At 37.4% G+C, this 20,282-nt stretch overlaps 1 protein-coding gene across 11 annotated transcripts in view; it reads right to left on the bottom strand.

Moving 5' to 3' along the window:
* LOC127417332 (homeodomain-interacting protein kinase 3-like) overlaps positions 1-20,282 on the bottom strand; it is a 150,613-nt gene that overhangs the window by 37,727 nt on the left and 92,604 nt on the right. The window lies entirely within an intron of this gene.

Below are 20,282 nucleotides of genomic sequence, written 5' to 3'. Positions count from 1 at the left end.
TTTGTGTTTCACAGAAAAAAATAAACTCATACATGTTTGGAAAGAGTGAGTAAAGAATGACAATGTTCACTTTTTGGGTGAACTATCCCTTTAAGCTACTGTTAAACTACCCTTTTGACACACAAATACAGTACATAAATACACAAGCATACACACTCACAGTAAGAAAGGCACACATTCATTCTGAAGCTTTCAGACTAAACAAGATCTGTTTAGAACAAAAATGACCAAAAACATTGCAAATTCCACAACTACTGTTGAGACATGAACTCGTGAGAAAAGGAAGTCAGTATGGCGAAATGTATGGCTACATATGGATACAAATGAGGAAGTCAGTGTCAGGTAATAAGTGTGGATGTATGTCCGACGAAACAGGCCTCAGATCAGCACAGAAAGCAGGAAGTGAGCAGACCATGCTATTATAAATGACATTCTAGACACAGTGACAGTTTCATCAGATTACTGTTAGTCTAAGCAGCTGTACCACAAGAGTCAGAGATATACATACAGTGGCCCCAAGAAGTACTTGGATACGTACAGTTGAAGTCAGAAGTTTACACACACCTTCGCCAAATACATTTAAACTCAGTTTTTCACAATTCCAGACATTTAATCATAGAAAACATACCCTGTCTTAGGTCAGTTAGGATCACTACTTTATTTTGAGAATGTGAAATGTCAGAATAATAGTAGAGAGAATGAATTATTTCAGCTTTTATTTCTTTCATCAAATTCCCAGTGGGTCAGAAGTTTACATACACTTTGTTAGGAATAGGTAGCATTGGTCAAATGTTTGGGTAGCCTTCCAAAAGCTTCTCACAATAAGTTGCTGGAATTTTGGCCCATTCCTCCAGACAGAACTGGTGTAACTGAGTCAGGTTTGTAGGCCTCCTTGCTCACACACACTTTTTCAGTTCTGCTCACAAATCTGCACACTCCAATACCTCGACTTTGTTGTCCTTAAGCCATTTTGCCACAACTCTGGAGGTATGATTGGGGTCATTGTCCATTTGGAAGACCCATTTGCGACCAAGCTTTAAATTCCTGGCTGATGTCTTGAGATGTTGCTTTAATATATCCACATAATTTTCCTTCCGCGTGATGCAATCTATTTTGTGTAGTGCACCAGTCTCTCCTGCAGCAAAGCACCCCCACAACATGATGCTGCCACCACCATGCTTCACGGTTGGGATGTGACCTTCGGCTTGCAAGCCTCATCCTTTTTCCTCCAAACATAACGATGGTCATTATGGCCAAACAGTTACATTTTTGTTTCATCAACCAGAGAACATTTCTCCAAAAAGTAAGATCTTTGTCCCCATGTGCACCTGCAAACTGTAGTCTGGCTTTTTTATGGCAGTTTTGGAGCAGTGGCTTCTACCTTGCTTAGCAGCCTTTCAGGTTATCTCACTATAGGACTCGTTTTACTGTGGATATAGATACTTGTCTACCTGTTTCCTCCAGCATCTTTACAAGGTCCTTTGCTGTTGTTCTGGGATTGATTTGCACTTTTCGCACCAAACTACGTTCATCTCTAGGAGACAGAATGCATCTCCTTCCTGAGTGGTATGATGGCTGTGTGGTCCCATGGTGTTTATACTTGCGTACTATTTAGTGCCCGACCAATATATCGGTCGGCCGATATTAGCCTTTCACCGATATATCGGTATCGGCGTATATTTTACTGATATGAAAACTTTTTTTCAGAACATATAATGCAGAAAACAATACTTTAGAATTGGTGTCATAGCGTAGCTTGTCCAGCAGAGTGCGCTCCGACTCCATTGTTTATAGAGCTGACGGTGGCTCTGCAGACAGGACGGAGTTAAACAGTGTGGATTTGAGCAAACTCTTCTCATTAAATTGCTAACTAGTTTGTGAAATACATACTGGAAGGTTAATAAAAAATTACCCCATCATTTTATATAACTAATATAACGTTAACCCTGTCCCTGACAACCATGTCACTCATGTTTATCACATCTGTTTGCTGTTAGCCAGCTATAGTTGTCAGTGCAGTTAGTAATGTAGCAGATTGAAAGGTAAACATCAAAGCATTTTTTTTTTTTTTGCAGCTCAGCAGACAACGGTGCGGTGGTGGATTGTGTGTGGTGAGTGTTGATTTCACGCTTCGCTGTTACCTAGTTGGTGAGACACAATGCTGGAAAGTAAATAAAGTCCATCTTTTACTCTCCGTGAAAACAAGCTTATAGCTAACTAGCTAATCACGTAGCTACTTTAATTGTTGTCAGCTGAGTGGAAGCTAATGTGTAAACATGTATTCACCAAACTGTTTTGTTCAGGATTCACAGTTTGGTACCCCCTTCAACCGAACAATACCAGTCGTTGCATTTATAAAATGTAATATTTAGAAGTCTGGTTTTCCAGACATTAAAATAGGATATGTAATAAAAGTAGATTTAATAAATAGTATATTTACCCTGTGTAAATAGTAATATATAGGAACTGTATCTAAAATAAATTAGGAGTGATGAATACTAATAAAACAGGCTGGAAAAACAGACATTTATTCATTTTAATATCCTATACATATATTTTGAATGTGTTGAAACTTGACACCGGGCGACGCACCCTAAAAACTGCACTGTTAGATCGGTTTCATGCTGAAGAGCCACTTAAAAGTAAGTTTTATTTTTTTCTCTCTCGTAAATGTAAATGAGTGTAAATGTCAACAAAATCATATATGTCGAAAGGACTGATGCCTGTCAACCAAAACATGAGCTCACTGATGTCATTAAATATATCAGTCTGCTTTTTTATTCCATCAGTTACTCCTGGTCGGAGGCTGCCATATATAGTTAGTTTATACGTAGGGTTACGTCCTACATAAATTTAATGGTGCAACACTCAAATATTTGGTAGTGTGTACATTTTGACTTAGTGCCCATTTACGCCACAACTAGGCGCAAGTTGTAACGTACGTATAGCTGGTGCAACCGGCTCCTGATGTTTATTTAGCTATTTATTTTATTTTAATGTATTATTTATTTAAACGGTCAGCATTTGACTGATACTAAACAGTACTGATGTTCATTTAGCTATTTATTTTATTTTAATTTATTTAAATGGTTAGCATTTGACTGATACTAAACAGTACTGATGTTTATTTAGCTATTTATTTTATTTTTATTTATTCTTTATTTTAATGGTCAGCAACTGACTGATACTAAACAGTACTAATGTTTATTTAGCTATTTATTGTATTTTTATTCTTTATTTAAATGGTCAACAATTGACATACTAAACACTGTGCAGCGTGCACAGACCTCAGCAGGGACAGGGGTGAAAGGATAAAAAAAGGGCACATATTTTTTTATTTTTTTTTTTTTTTTTTAAGAGTAGCACTTATATATATTTAACTAATCCTTTGCTTTTGAGTATTTAAGCATTTTTCTTGTATTATTAACATATTATATTTTCCATTTTGTACACTTTTTTTTCAGGCATGGTCTTTAATAATCCCATGTTTTTGACATGTGTCATAGTAAAACCATGGTAATTTTTTGAAGTATCTTTGAGTACTATGACAGTATCATGAAATATGAATATAAGTATTCAGTCAATAATACCATGGTATTTTTCTGATAGTGATTAGACTATTATCTAGATTTGCCTGAATCAGAAAGCTCCTTCAGTTAATGGCAGTATTCTATAAAAGACGTATAAAATTTCTATCATTGAAAACGACGCGACCGCTCCCATTATAATTAATAAAGCTGTCTACACTGCAGGTGTGTTATGTGATGTCAGAAATGCAGTAGCAACCAAGTATTAATCTGTTGATGAACTTACAACACAACACATAGAGTGGACATTTTAGCTGACCTGTTTTGGATTGCATTTATAGTTCTGCATAGATGTGTCTGCATCGTTCTGTGAGTACACAGCAAAAACGCTAACTATATGTTTAATAAATAAACAAAAGCAATGCAAGCAATGTAATGTCTGGATTCTAAAGTATTCATAAAATTATTATAGCATCAAAAATGAGTTTAAAGTATTTGAACATGATGAAATGTAGACTAAACATTATTTATTATTCATGTTGGCTGCATTGCAGGCAGAAAATAAATGAGGAAATTACTGTGTGTTTGCTCTTGAGCCGCATAAATAATAATACAGTGGTGGCCAAAAATATTGGCACCCTCGGTAAATATGAGCAAAGAAGGCTGTGAAAAAATATGTCTTTACTGTTTATCCTTTTGGTCTTTCATTAAAAATATTCACAAATATATATCCTCTAAAGGATATCAAACAATTGCAAACACAACACAAGTTTTATCAAAAAAACTAATATTTTTGTCAAATATATGTGTGGCATAATTATTGGCACCCTTTTATTTAATACTTTGTTCAACCTCCCTTTGCCAAGATAACAGCTCTGAGTCTTCTATAATGTCTAATGAGGTTGGAGAATACCTGGCAAGGGATCTGAGACCATTCCTCCATACAGAATCTCTGCAGATCCTTCAAATTCAGAGGGCCACATGGTGGACTCTCCACTTCAGTTCACCACACAGGTTTTCTATGGGGTTCAGGTCAGGGAACTGGGATGGCCAAAGCTGAACCTTGATATTGTGGTCAGTGAACCATTTTTGTGTTGATCTTGATGTGTGTTTTGAATCATTGTCCTGCTGGAATATCCAGCCAGGGCCCATTTTAAGGTTTCTGGCTGAGGCAGTCAGGTTTTGATTTTTTATCTGTTGGGATTTGATAGAGTCCATGATGCCATGTATCCGAACAAGATGTCCAGGACCTTTGGCATAAAAACAGCCCCACAACGTTAAAGATCCACCAAGATATTTAACCGTGGCCATGAGGTGCTTTCCCATATCACTACCTCTCTGTGTGCATCAAACCCATCTCTGGTGTTTGCTGCCAAAAAGCTCTTTTTTTTTTTTTCATCTGACCATAGAACCCGTTCACATTTGAAGTTCCAGTAGTGACTAACAAACTGAAGATGCTTGAATTTGTTGTTGGATGAGGGCAGAAGCTTTTTTTTCTTGAAACCCTCCCAAACATCTTATTGTGATGTAGGTGATGTCTGATTGTAGTTTTGGAGACATTCTTACCACAAGACCCAACTAATTTCTGCAATTCTCCAGCTGTGATCCTTGGAGAATTTTTGGCCACTCGAACCATCCTTCTCACTGTGTGTGGAGACAATATAGACACACGTCCTCTTTCAGGCTGATTCTTAAGATCTCCAGTTGATCGGAACTTCTTAATTATTGCCCTGATGGTGGAAATGGCCATTTTCCATTTTGTGAAGCTCAACAACCTGTTGCCGCACATCAGAAATATATTCTTTGGTCTTACCCATTGTGATGGATGACTAAGGGAATTTTACTTCATATTTATACCCCTCTGAAACAGGAAGTCATGGCTGAACAATTTCATGTTCCTAGTCACCCAGGCGTACTAAAAAAAATAAAAATATGAACGAGAATATACATCAGATATTTTACTCTTAAGAATTTCTAGGGGTACCAATTCAATTAGTTTCCTTTAATTAAAGGTTAGATTTTTGTGAATATTTTGAACGAAAGATCAAAAGGATAAACAATAAAGACATTTTTTTTTATATATTTTTCATATTTACCAAGGGTGCCAATATTTTTGGACACCACTGCACATAAATATGTTTTGGCATACTTCCGATGTTCTGTGCTGAAAAAGAAAATCAAAATAATTAATGACTACTCGCCTCAATAACACAAAATTGGTGTCATTTTAAAGACTTTACAATGTATACAGGCAATATAACCAACTCTTACCAGGTTCTTTTTAATTTGCGGACAAATTAGAAGTGTTCCATTTCCATAACTTTTGAAATATGATTATTTACTCTACACAAACTGTCAAACATACGGTCAAATCATAGTGCCGATCGGAAAGTTTGCAAGTAGAAAACAACACGTTATTTCACTCATATATTAATATCAAGTAATGGCCTGGAGAGAAAAAAAAAAGAAGAAGCTTTTAGAGTGTATATGCTGTAAACAGATATCTTCTGTCGTGTTTCGCTTGTAACTTCATGAAACACAAACAGAATTAGAGCCCGACTGATATGGGATTTTTGAGACCAATACCGATACCGATTTTAGAGAGGGAAATTCACCAATTAACGATATGGTGATCGATATAGCTTATTTTTCAGCTGGAATGAAAACAGACCTTTTCTATGTGGATTGTGCACCGATATGACTATGCAAAGGTACTCAGAAGGCTGCTTTCTTAAACATATTTTTATCAAAGAACATTTGACATTATTATTATACATTGTCAACAAATTCTAGAAATGAACACTGAGAAAATAAAGAATAAATAAAAATACAATAAATAGCTTACTAAACATCAGTACTGTTAGTATAAGTCAATTGCTGACCATTTAAATAATAAATAAAATAAAAATCAGTACTGTGTTTAGTATCAGTCAATTGCTGACCATTTAAATAAAGAATAAATAAAAATACAATAAATAGCTTAATAAACATCAGTACTGTTAGTATGTCAATTGCTGACCATTTAATAATAAATAAAATAAAATAAAAATCAGTACTGTGTTTAGTATCAGTCAATTGCTGACCATTTAAATAAAGATTAAATAAAAATACAATAAATAGCTTAATAAACATCAGTACTGTATGTTTAGTATGTCAATTGCCCACCATTTAAATAAAGAATAAAAATAAAATAAATAGCTAAATAAGCATCAGTACTGTTTAGTATCAGTCAAATGCTAACCATTAAAATAAAGAATACATTAAAATAAAATAAATAGCTAAATAAACATCAGTATTACTGTTTAGTATCAGTCAAATGCTGACCATTTAAATTAATTAAAATAAAATAAATAGCTAAATAAACATCAGGAGCTGGTTGCACCAGCTATACGTACGTTACAACTTGCGCCTAGTTGTGGTGTAAATGGGCACTAAGTCAAAATGTACACACTACCAAATATTTGAGCGTTGCACCATTAAATTTATGTAGGATGTAACCCTATGTATAAACTAAATATTTACGGCAGCCTCCGACCAGGAGTAACTGATGGAATAAAAAAGCAGACTGATATATTTATTGACATCAATGAGCTCATGTTTTGGTTGACAGGCATCAGTCCTTTCGACATATATGATTTTGTTGGCATTTACACTCATTTACATTTACGAGAGAGAAAAAAATAAAAACTTACTTTTAAGTGGCTCTTCAGCATGAAACCGATGTAACAGTTTTTGTCAAGTTTCAAAACATTCAAAAAATATATATAAAAGTTATTAAAATGAATAAATGTCTATTTTTCCAGCCTGTTTTATTAGTATTCATCACCCCTCATTTATTTTAGATACAGTTCCTATATATTATTATTTACACAGGGCAAATATACTATTTATTAAATCTACTTGTATTACATTTCCTATTTTAATGTCTGGAAAACCAGACTTCTAAATATTACATTTTATAAATGCAACGACTGGAATTGTTCGGTTGAAGGGGGTACCAAACTGTGAATCCTGAACAAAACAGTTTGGTGAATACATCTTTACTCATTAGCTTCCACTCAGCTGACAACAATGAAAGTAGCTACATGATTAGCTAGTTAGCTATAAGCTCGTTGTCAAGGAGAGTAAAAGATGGACATTATTTACTTTCCAGCATTGTGTCTCACCAACTAGGTAACAGCGAAGCGTGAAATCAACACTCACCACACACAATCCACCACCGCACCATTGTCTGCTGAGCTGCAAAAAAAAAAATATGCTCCAAATTTCCATCTGCTACATTACTAACTGCACTGACAACTATAGCTGGCTAACAGCAAACAGATGTGATAAACAAGAGTGACATGGTTGTCAGGTAAATCGGCATATCGGTAAAATATACGCTAATACCGATATATTGGTGAAAGGCTAATATCGGTCGGGCACTAAACAGAATAATAAAACAAAAAACAGCTGATGCTCCGTGATGCGACTTTGATGTTGCGGGGCGAATTAAAAACGTCATTTTTGCTCCCTCAAAGGGCAATGCTGCGGGATGAGACGCCACTCGAAAGCTCGTTCCAAACGAAAGTGAGAAAATGAACGGGCCCTTCCACAAGACAAAGGGCACATTCATACAGTAATTCCGTGTTCCCTTCAGAGTACCCACTTCAAGGGCTCTGCACTTTGGAGTGAGTAGGGCATAGGGAGGATCACCTGCGATTTGAATCTGCCCCGATCTGCTGTAGTGCATGCTGTTAAAGGTATCTCTGCTTAATTTTCTATAATACGCCTGAGATTTACAAAGAAACCTCATAATAACACACTATTACTGTTATTGTGAGATTATTACGAGATTTTATTTTTGTTTTATTTAACCATTTTCATTTATTACAATTTCCACTTTTTTTTCTTGCGCCCCTACTGCCCCCGTTCTGTGCACGTCACAGCCTAGAACCATTCGCACTCTTTTCCAAGTGTCTTAGCAGCAGAAATTACCAATGTGTACAACATAGCAAGGAAAAAACCCACTCCAGGAATTTCGCAGCAGGATTGCACATCTTACGCTACACTTTAAGTATCCCCGCACATTATTCACAGTGCATGAAATTCCCACATATTTTCGATTTAACATGTTGGTGAAAATGAGTAATCCACACATTGGAACACAAGAAATCAACGGTTTATTTCTGTTGGACTGTTCATCTCTCTCCGTGCAGAGTAGACACTGTTTAATGTGCATGCGCTATCATAAATGGACAGAGTATTGTTCCCGCAGTAAAAAAAAAATGCATTTTCTTTCATTATTTTGCCTTTAGAGATGAAGTGCTGAATGAAATCTAATAAACATTGTTAAACACCGGTTATACACATGGCTGGAAATCATGCGCTGCTCAGTATGCAATATGTAAGAATACATTTACTTAAATAATGTTTCAAAACGTAATCATTATTTCAACATGATAATGGCGTTTGATATGAAAAGACGCTATGGCTATTGTTATTTTCAGAGCTGTTCAGCTGCAGGCTGAAGATGACTATTTAAAACTTTTACTTTGTTGTAGAGTAGTATTCATTGCTAGATTTGTGCTGTTTGTTTACTGGCTTGAACTCACATCGCTTAAACGTGTGTTGGTGTGTGTGCTATATTGTTTTGACTTGTCCCAGGGTATTCACTGCTAGATTTAGAGTTGTTTGTCCAGTGTGTGTAAAACCATCATTGTTTTTAGTGTCTATAAACAGTGCTTCACTTGTTTGAGTATTATTTATTGCTAAAGTGTAACATAATTTAATTTATTTGCGGTGTACTGAAGTCACGTTTGTTCTCGCACTGTTCACCTCGCGCAACCCGTAGTTTCGGTTGCCCACGTGACTAGCTTTGTGCTAAGTAGCATTAAGGCGTGTCCTGCTTTTTTCATTGTACGGTTCGTTAGCATCGTGTATATATTTGATGTGAATGTTGACGCGGATGCGGCAGCGGAAGTGGTAGCCCTCGTGTAAAGCCCTCCTCGTGTAAAGACCTACTTGTGTAAAAACCAGTGAGTCTACCTGTGCGAGTCCACCTAGCAAGGACACCGACAAGGCGCCACTCACCATAGCACTTAAGTATCTTTTAATTTTATCTCTTTTCTTATTTTCCTTGTACATACTAACATGTTAACTTCAAGAATAACGTACGCCTTCAAGCACATCCCTGTTATCTGTTACAGACCGTTTACACAATATAGATGCAAGACAAATGCAACCCACACAACCTATGGCTACTTTGCACTTCAGCACCTGCTCTGCTCTCTTTCTCAGTAGGACTCTGGAACTGCCAGTCAGCAGTGAACAAAGCTGACTTTATTGCAGCCTTTGCCACACAGTCCACCCTCAGCATCCTGGCACTGACAGAAACATGGATACATCAAGAGGATACACCAACACCTGCTGCTCTCTCCAACAACTTCTCCTTCTCTCACACCCCTCGACACACCGGTAGGGGTGGGGGAACAGGTTTGCTCATTCATAACAACTGACTTTTTCACCACATTCTTCTCTATGTAACAATACTACTTTTGAATTCCATGCTATTACTACAATGCAACCCACAAAAATACATGTTGTCATCTATCGCCCTCCAGGTCAGCTGGCAAACTTTCTCGAGGAGTTAGATGTCCTGCTGTCCTCCTTCCCGGAGGATGGTAAGCCACTTGTGGTTCTTGGTGATTTCAACACACACCAAGACCAGCCCCAGTCCACTGACCTGAATGCTCTTCTGGCCTCATTTGACTTGGAAAGACTAAGCACCACAGTGACTCACAGATCGGGCAACCAGCTGGACCTCATTTTTACATATAACTGTACCAACTCAAATATTCTTGTTACTCCTTTACATGTCTCTGATCACTACTTTGTTCAATTCAACATGACTCTCCCATCTACATTAAAACAGACTCCACCTTTGGTTTCCTTTCGCTTTAACCTCCGTTCTCTTTCACCCTCTTGCCTTTCCACTGCTGTCTCTACCTCTCTTCCCACACAAAATGTATTTTCCACCCTTGATGTAAACACTGCCACGGACACACTAAGCTCTACTTTAACAACCTGTCTAGACAACATCTGTCCTCTCTCCTCAAGGCCAACACGTACTACACCACCTAGCCCCTGGCTCTCTGACGTCCTTTGTGAACATTGTACTGACCTCAGGGCAGCTGAGAGGAAATGACGGAAATCTAAAGATCCAGCAGATAAAGGTAAGTATCAGTCTCTGCTTGCAACTTTTTCAAATAAAGTTAAATCTGCAAAAACTTCCTACTACCAGAACAAGATCAACAGCACCACAGACACTCGCAGCTTGTTTAGAACATTCAACACACTTCTCTGTCCTCCTGACACATCACTGACAGCAGATGTCTTCACCACATTTTTTTACTAATACGTTTACAGCCATCAGCAATACATTCTCAGCACCTCACCCTGTCAAATACCCATCTCCTGTATGCAACTCCTCTGTCTCTATGCTCTCTCCTCTGACTGACACCGAGGTCTCTAAACTCCTCCTCTCCAACCACCTCACCACCTGTTCCCTTGACCCCATTCCTTCTCACCTTCTCCAGGCCATCACTCTGTCCATCTTACCTGCACTCACTCACATAAACAGCACATCTCTACTTACAGGCACTTTTCCCACTACATTTAAGCAGGCTCGAGTAACCCCGCTGCTGAAGAAACCCGCACTTAACCCTACACAAATTGAACACTACAGACCAGTCTCTCTCACCCCATTCATGGCAAAAACACTTGAAAGGGCAGTTTTCAATCAAATCTCTGCCAATCTCTCACAGAACAAGCTGCTAGATGACAATCAGTCAGGCTTCAAAAGTGGACACTCCACCGAAACTGCCCTGCTGTCTGTCACTGAGTCGCTGAGACAGGCAAAAGCTGAATCCAGATCATCCGTCCTGATTCTACTGGACCTTTCTGCAGCCTTCGACACAGTCAACCATCAGATCTTACTCTCCACCCTCTCTTCGCTGGGCATCACAGGAACTGTGCTTGACTAGTTTAATTCCTATCTCTCAGGTAAGTCCTCCAAGGTAGCCTGGAGAGGTGAGGTGTCCAAGTCACATCAGCTACTTACTGGGGTACCTCAGGGCTCAGTGCTTGGGCCACTTCTCTTCTCTATATACACAACATCACTGGGACCCATCATTCAGGCACATGTTTTCTCTTACCACTGCTACGCTGATGACACGCAACTCTACTCGTCTTTCCAGCCCAACGACACCACAGTGACTGCTCGAATCTCTGCCTGCCTTGCAGACATCTCGGCCTGGATGAAGGAACACCACCTGCAACTTAACCCAGCCAAGACCGAACTCCTTGTCTTTCCAGCCAACCCTGCTGTTGAACACAACATCACCATGCAGCTGGGTGCAACTACAGAAACGCCTTTCAAAACGGTCAGAAATCTAGGGGTAACCATCGATAACAATTTAAATTTCACAAACCACATCTCAAAGACCGCAAGATCATGTAGATTTACACTCTACAATATCAGGAAGATAAGAGCCTTCCTCTCTAAACATGCCACACAACTTCTTGTTCAGTCACTTGTCATAACTAGACTGGACTACTGTAATACTCTCATTGCAGGCCTCCCTGCATGTGCAATTAGACCCCTGCAAATGATCCAGAATGAAGCAGCATGTCTGGTCTTTAATCAACCAAAGAGAGCACATGTTACACCACTCCTTGTCTGTCTTCACTGGCTGCCGTTGATGCACGTATCAAGTTCAAGGCTCTGATGCTGGCATACAGAACAGTCACTGGGTCTGCTCCAGCATACCTAAAATCATTTCTGCAGAGCTACGCACCCACTAGAAGCCTGCGGTCGGTTATGGAACGTTGCCTTGCTGTACCAACACAAAGAGGCACCAAAACACTTTCCCAGACTTTCAGCTTCATCATACCACATTGGTGGAATGACCTTCCCAACTCCATCCGTGAAGCTGACTCACTTTCTGTCTTCAAAAAATGACTAAAAACACATCTTTTCCATGAGCACTAAACCAGTCACTAAAAAAAATAAATAAAAATGTCCTTGTTGCACTTTAATCTGATTTGAATGCTATTCTGATGCTAGTGAAACTTTGCAATATGGCACTTTTCGTACCACTTTCTCCTTAAGATGATTCGCTGGTGTGTTCCTCTTTTGTAAGTCGCTTTGGATAAAAGCGTCTGCCAAATGAATAAATGTAAATGTAAAACAGTCTTCCTTATAACACCTGTTACATTTCTCATTTCTGTAGCCTATAGTTATTTTCTTCCTGTGCTTCGAGTATCAGTCAGTTTTGGTCTTGTTTGGGTTGTCTAATTTTATGTTTATATCCACACTCTTAATCCATAGATTAGTCCTAATATCTACTCACTGTATATGACTTTTTTTTTAATCATTCTATCAATCAGTCTCAGCTTTCCAGTGATGTCAATGTTTTCAAGATATTCAAACTAATTTTTGAAATGAAAACGGAATTTTTGAAATGAGGTGTGTGAAATCGCTTCAGCTGCTGTTAATTTACACCAGCGTGCTGCATAGAGCTTCTCTCCTCTGATCAGCGCTCCACATTCACCTCAGGTGTCCATGGTTGCTTAGTTTGGAAAAATGACCTCTAGGGAAGAGATTAAAGCTAAAATCTTAAATACCATCACTGTCAGAGATGCGACAACAGATGCAGTGGATACAACTCATTTTAGAGTATTCTGACAGGTAGAAGTGCAATCTCCACTTAGGTCCATCAAGAGCTCAGATGTGTGTGTGTGTGTGTGTGCTGTGTGTGCAGGTGCATGCCTAACTGTAAATACATGGATATGCTCGGAGTATGCCCTTGTAAGCCCGCATTGATGTTATATAGATAAGGATATATAGATGTAATATTAATATGCACATGTTCAAACTGAAGATGCAAGAGCACTGTCCCTACATTATATTTATTTATCTTTGTATTAATAATTTAATGTATGCTTAAATAAATCTTCCAATTCTGTCAAATAAAGTCTGCGAATTGTTTGCACTCTTTAAAAGCCATTTTCTCAAAAACAAGATTATATGACAGCCATCTTTTAAATGATTATATCTCCTACCCTGTTAGTTACAAATAGAGAAACTGGCTTGAGGTCATCACAATTGTAAAAGTTAGTTAAAACACTCAACACCAGAAATGTGTTCCCACGTTGAGTTCTGGAGTAACGGCAAAGAAAGAAGAGTTTATTAGTTTATTATTAGTGAGGATCATTCTAACATAATGGTGTACATGTATTCTATTGTACTAAGTACATTTCATGAAAAGTTGCCACACTGTAAACCCTAATGCTCAATGTAATTCATTGTAATGAGTAGGGAAAAATTCAATCATACAAATTAGTTCAAGTACATTAACCTTGATGAGTATTTAGAACTTTTTCTTTCTTTTGAGTTCATGAAACTGACAATTTTAAGTAACCTGAATTGATTTATTGCTTTGAACTTGTCTCTTTAAATTATACGATACGATGTCCAGAAGCCTCTAGGGCTGTGCGATAGGACAATGTAAATGGATATTGATGATATCTTACAAATATTCGATGCCGATTTGCGACACTCATTGACAGACGATGATCGACAATATCGGAAAATGGCAAATCCATGGATCTGGGAAGTCGGCAAATATATTTAACAGTGGCCCAGGGTGTTAAATTAGCACCTACCACCGCCAAATGCAATGTATGTGCAGGTATTTCATGCGCGGGTAATTTTGCTCATCAACCCGCAACAGGCAGGTGACCTGTAAGACGTCTCGGACTGACACATGACAAGAAATGCTGTTAGACACAAAGACGCGCTTGAAGAAACACACTTTATTGTATTTTTAAGAACAGACAAAAGAAAAGCCGTCACTGCCCGTATCTGATTCGCTGTTTGTTCAGAGGCATGCAGTGGAACAAGTGCATGTAAAGAGTTTACACTCTTTTTTTCTGTTTCATTCATCTGAAAACTGTTTGCAAGAATAATGTCATCTATGAGACTGCTGCAAATGATCTCCGATCATCTCAGGAGATGCTGTGAGTTTAGTTTGCTTTATTTCCACGGACCAATTCGCGGTTAACATGCATTGTGAATGCAGCTCTGCAGGTTCAGCAAATCGATAAGTTGGTGTAAAAAACAAACTGATAATTAAAAAGTTTTTTTTACTTTAAATCATTGCTTCCGGCCAGCCATGTATGGCCGTGATGGTGCACAGCCAGCGCTGAATCAGCTGATCAGTGGGAGAGCGAGATAAAGGGGAGCCGGAGGCGCCAGTTCGGGAGAGAGAGAGAGACGCACGCGGCCACACTGCATGTGAGTCTGTCCTTGTGTTTTATGTTGTTTTAATTTCATTTATATCATTAAAGTTTATGTTTATTGTTCAGCCAGTTCCCGCCACCTCCTTGCCCATCCTTGAACTGTTACAGATGGCATCAGGGTAAGTGAATAATGAGAACATTTTCATTTTTGGGGGAACTATTCCTTTCAAGTGCAATTTGAATTTAGAAATGTCTTTTAAGTTTTTCGTGTTTCAATAAATGAATGTAATTTTTAAAGCAAAAATATTCACCGACCCTCGGCAGGGGGGTTGACGATATAAACGGATATCGCAATATTGCGATTATCGATAAAATATTTTTTACATATCGCCCAGGCCTGGTAGCCTCTAAATCTACGATACCAATGGTGCAATAGGAGCAACAATGCAGAGACTATTGGGCATTTTTGTCATGCTGTTCTGTAAGTTGCAATGAACAGAGTTAGTGCAACTACCAGGGACAAAAAACAAAATGTTTTTCATTTTGGTTTGTTCGGAGCAAAAACGCTATTTTATCGTTCCAGTTCAGAAGTTAAGCAGCCTCCTTTAAAAAGGTTACCAGTTAGAACAAAATAAAATAACGGTTAATAACGTTCTTTTTAAAATGACAGTACTCTGCACTAAGGGGCGGGTTAAATACCAAGTACAGTGTTGCCAGATCTTGCAAGAGAAATAAGCAACCTGGTCTAGAAACACAAGCCCAAAATAAGTCACTTGTCACACCAAAATAAGCAAAAATTAGCAAAAAAAAATTTTCCTGTGTGGCAGATTTATCAACATACATACAGTTAAATATAATTTTAATTACAGATCTGCTTCTGAGTCAAAACCCGGCAGCATCAAATCTGTATTAATGCATCGTATCTAACAATAATTCAGTGAAGACTTGGAAATAACTGAGAAAAGTACTTTTTACCTCTAATAATTTTTCCTTGTATCTGGATTAGCCATGCATGTACAGTATAAGTAGTAATAATTATTCATAGTTGTTAAAAAGGTCTTCATTCACAGAATACGATATCCACAATGGCCAATAAGGCAAAGAAATGTGTGATGCAGCAGTTTCCTTCAGGATCAAAGCACATGTTTAATTTTTTCGGGCAACATCAAGTGAAGTAATTCCAAAAAATTACTGTGATAAACCCTTTGGCCTTCGGTTTCATGAAAAAAAAAAATAGCGGAACAAAATTAACTGGTTATAACAGGTTACCAGCATTTAAAAATAACGTTCTCACTCCGGAACAATTGAAAGTCTATTTGTTCTGGTTTTCGGTTACGTTCTGCTAAAAAAAATAGTTCATTTTCGGTTTCCATTTTCTTTCCTTGAACCATTTTTAGTCCCTGGCAACAACAAATGTTTTTGTTTTTTTATAAAGCTTTACTTAATCTATTTGTGTTGGGACAACATTAATTTTTTTGTTTGGTTAACTGAAACTGGGCAGGGGATTTCTGATTCCCAGCATGCTTTGCATGCCACTCAACAGGGAAAGTAAATGTTAAAATTAAGTGTTGTATAATGTGTGTTTGTGCAGGATGAATGCAAGGGGGGAGGCTTGTTAGTGTTTAATGTTTTGTTGTGTTATTTAGAAGAGTTTGTTATGTTTGAGTTTTGGGTGTTACTGTTATGGTGAACAGTGGAGCCTGAGCTTAGATTGAGGACAGGTACTTTAAAGGAATGTTCCAGGTTCAATGTCAATCAACAGCATTTGTGGCATAATGTTTACCACAAAAAATGAAAAAAATAAAAAAAGTTTTGACTCGTCCCTCCTTTTCTTTCAAAAAGGCACAAATGGAGGTGACAGTGAAACACTTACAATGGAAGTGAATGGAGCCAATTTTTTGATGGTTTAAAGGCAGAAATGTGAAGCTTATAATTTTATAAAAGCACACATTAATTCTTCTGTTAAAACTCATGTATTATTTGAGCTGTAAAGTTGTTGAAATCGTGATTTTTACAATCATTTTAGGGTTTGTTGACATTACATTGTCATGGCAACAATGTAGTAAAATTGGCTTTAACTTTATACAGAAAAAGTTAGTGTGATTTTATCACACTAAAATCAAGTTTACAGGCATATTGTTCATGTGTTGTGGCTATCGTTTTGGAACAGTGAGTATTTTAAATGTTTACGCATTGGCCCCATTCACTTCCATTGTAAGTGCCTCACTCAGACTTTTTATTTTTTATTTTTTGTACGTAAAGGAGGGACAAGACAAAATAAATGTTTGTGGTAGTTAATACTGTGCCACAAATGTTACACTGGTTTACTCATTAAGAGTCAAAGCATAGTGTTTCCCATAAGCATGCATTCAGCATGCTGGTATTCACTGTACTAGCTAGTTTATAACAGAAATTGATTCATTTAAGTTCATTTTGCATGTCTAATTGAGTTGGATTTCCTTAATTCAATTAGGTTCCCTCAATTTTAAGTATTGAGTATTTAAATTGAGTTTGCATGGTCATTTTAAGTTCATCAAAAGAGTTACATTAAGTTAAGTGCCATCAAAATGTATGAGATCGCTTACTCAATATTTCAAGTTAAGAACAATTATCAAGCATGTGTAGTGCAAAATCTGAAAGTTCTACTAACTTATAATTGGAGTTTATTAAATAAAAAATAAAAATATGTAACTGATTACATTGACATAACTGGATTCATTTACTCACTTATTTACTTGCTAATTGTTACTTGCATTTGGTGCTTGGTGGGTGTTAATTTTGGAAGTTTTTAGCCTCTAAGGTTAACAGCTTTATGTGCACACGGGTGTCTGCAAATTCAGTACTGTACCAGTATGCCTGCATGTCCAAACATACACCCGGGTTTCATCCCTCAGGGTTATTATAGTTTTTATTTTTTTTATTTAGTTTTTATAGATTTTTTTTTCTTCAATATCCTTTCAGTTTGGTTCAGTTTTCATCAATTTTCAATCTCGAGTATTTGTTTTAGTTGAGTTTTTCAGTGTTTTCTAACTTCAGTTTACTTCAAATGTTTCAGTTTATTTAGTTTTTATTTTAGTTTCAGTATCTTATGGCTACCCAAAATTCTCTGTTAAGCACTATCTTGTAGCATTTTCAATTTCAATGAATGCAAGTAGTAAAAGATAAAAACATGTTAGAAATACTGTGCATGAAAAACCCAAAATAATCTGTGGTAATTTTTATTTTATTTTAAAGTTATGCATTTTCATTATATATTATGCATCTAATTATGCATTTTATTTTTCAGTTAATAAAAATGTTTTCATTTCATTTTTGTTTCCATAAATGATAAGAACACTGCCTCTGATCAGTGGTCTGATCTAATAGTCACTTGCCATGTTGATGGCCAAATTGATGGAGGGTGCCACATGCCTGTGAGATGAGCCCCTGCTATTGGTGCCATAAGGGGCGTTCATCACTGCTATGAATATCTTTTGCTGTGTGGGATTAAACACCACAATCAAGGAAGCGCGTGAATTAGGAGTGTGCACGGGAAGGGGTGCCACAGGCCATTTTTAGGCCCTGGACTGGAATCACACCTTGACCAGATAGGCGACACCCTTCACTAATATATCAGGGGTTATTGTGGCAATATCAGACCCTCAGACCTCATCTGAGTTTACAGATTCACCATAACATGATAGATAGACTTTAGCTTGCTTCAATGAGTGAATGGATGCATATGTGTGTCAATAACACACAAACAAACATTAAATTACATGCGACCAAATTTCATGCTATGCGACTAAAATTGTCTGTGATGAGCCACTGGCTGGTAAATGTTCAGATTTCCCTCAGCAGTGATCGAGTAGTATAGTGGCGAAGATGTTCAGCACCGAGATCCTTTCACTGCGTGTTGAGAGTACAAGTTTGGTTTGACGTAAAATTTCCGTATAATGCGTGTCCAAAGATGAGATCTACACAATCCATTTGTCATTGAATAAGGTCTCTATTAATACCCTTTCTGTTATTTTGTTAATGTACCAAGCTATAATGTTGTCTGTATAATTAACACCATTGGCAGACAAAAAAATGCCTTTCATATGTAATCAAAATGAACATCATAACTGAAATACACCCAAAATAATCGAATCGATTAGAAATTGGAATTGAATCAAATCGAGAGCTTGTGAATCAGAATTGAATCAGGAAATCTCTATCAATACCGAGCCCTAGTTGAGAGATAGATTGCTTGTTGCTAGAATCACATTGCGTCTGGTTAGGACACAGTATTACCTGACATACAATCTGCACGATGACCATCTCTGAAAAGTTACATACTCAAGTTCATCCTCTTTAAAGCACCGCCCCTGCATCCAACCACATGTACAGACGTCATTGCTTTTTGAGCGCCCCACCACGAACATTGTGTTTTTAAAATGGCAACAAGTTAAAATTACAGCATGAAATTTTAAAAACGTGAAATTTAACTTCAACAAATAAAGTACTAATTGCCAGTATAACGGACCATTTGCATGTATAATCACAGACACCTGCAGATAGATTCCAGATATCAGAACATTTTCAATCTGGAATTTTTTTTTTCCAGTTTAGATCAGGAAATTAACTTGCGTTACAGACATGACAAAATTGGAACCGAGTTTTTGCGAGACCAGACACTATGAAAACGAGTTGAAATGAACATTCAAGAAATAATTATAGCCACAAAAGGGTTAAATATGTAATACAATTTTTTTTGTAAATAAACGAATACGTTTTTATTAATTGTCATTTTCATATAAATGGGGGGACAAATGTTTTGGACATGTTATGGGGATAAAATGTTATGGACATGACAACTCACAGTGTGAAAGCAGCACTTACATCATGCAGGAAAACCATCTAAAATGCTTTGAAACCTGCAGACTTTTAACCTTTAAAACATCGTTATGATATCTATCAAGGCTGCATGATGAATTGAAATAAGACTGAAATCGCCATATGGCCTTGCAAGATTACTAAACTGCAAAAGGCAGCATTATAAAATGTAGTCTACATTGATCACTTCAGTCAGCACTGCGTGAGCGAGCGGCACCCTCTAGCGGCTGAGTGTGGTACACACTGAGCAGCGCAGTAATGTTAGATGATGTTTATCATACTACAATTCAAATCGCATTGTTTGTCAAAATGATCCCTTCGAAAATATTGGCTATTGATGCAGAAAGCTTGAAACACATCACAAATCAAAGCAATAGTCAACGATCCATCATAATCACAATGGTAAAAGAACGAGAGTGTTTTTTTTAAACAAATAAAAACTACTTGACTTTGAAAGGATTTTGAAAACATATGGGATGATGAAACATGATGCCAGTCATAGCAAAAAATGTATCATATGCTAAAGGGGTTGTGTACCACCCAATATATAATGGGGGGTTATAAATTGGGCCGGTAGGGGGCAAACAGTTTCAAGACTGGCAGTGGAGAGAGCGC

The sequence above is a fragment of the Myxocyprinus asiaticus genome, chromosome 26 (assembly GCF_019703515.2).
Source record: "Myxocyprinus asiaticus isolate MX2 ecotype Aquarium Trade chromosome 26, UBuf_Myxa_2, whole genome shotgun sequence".
Lineage (NCBI taxonomy): Eukaryota > Metazoa > Chordata > Actinopteri > Cypriniformes > Catostomidae > Myxocyprinus > Myxocyprinus asiaticus.
The sequence above is the reverse complement of the archived record's forward strand: the minus strand, read 5'-3'. Positions and strand labels throughout refer to the sequence as shown.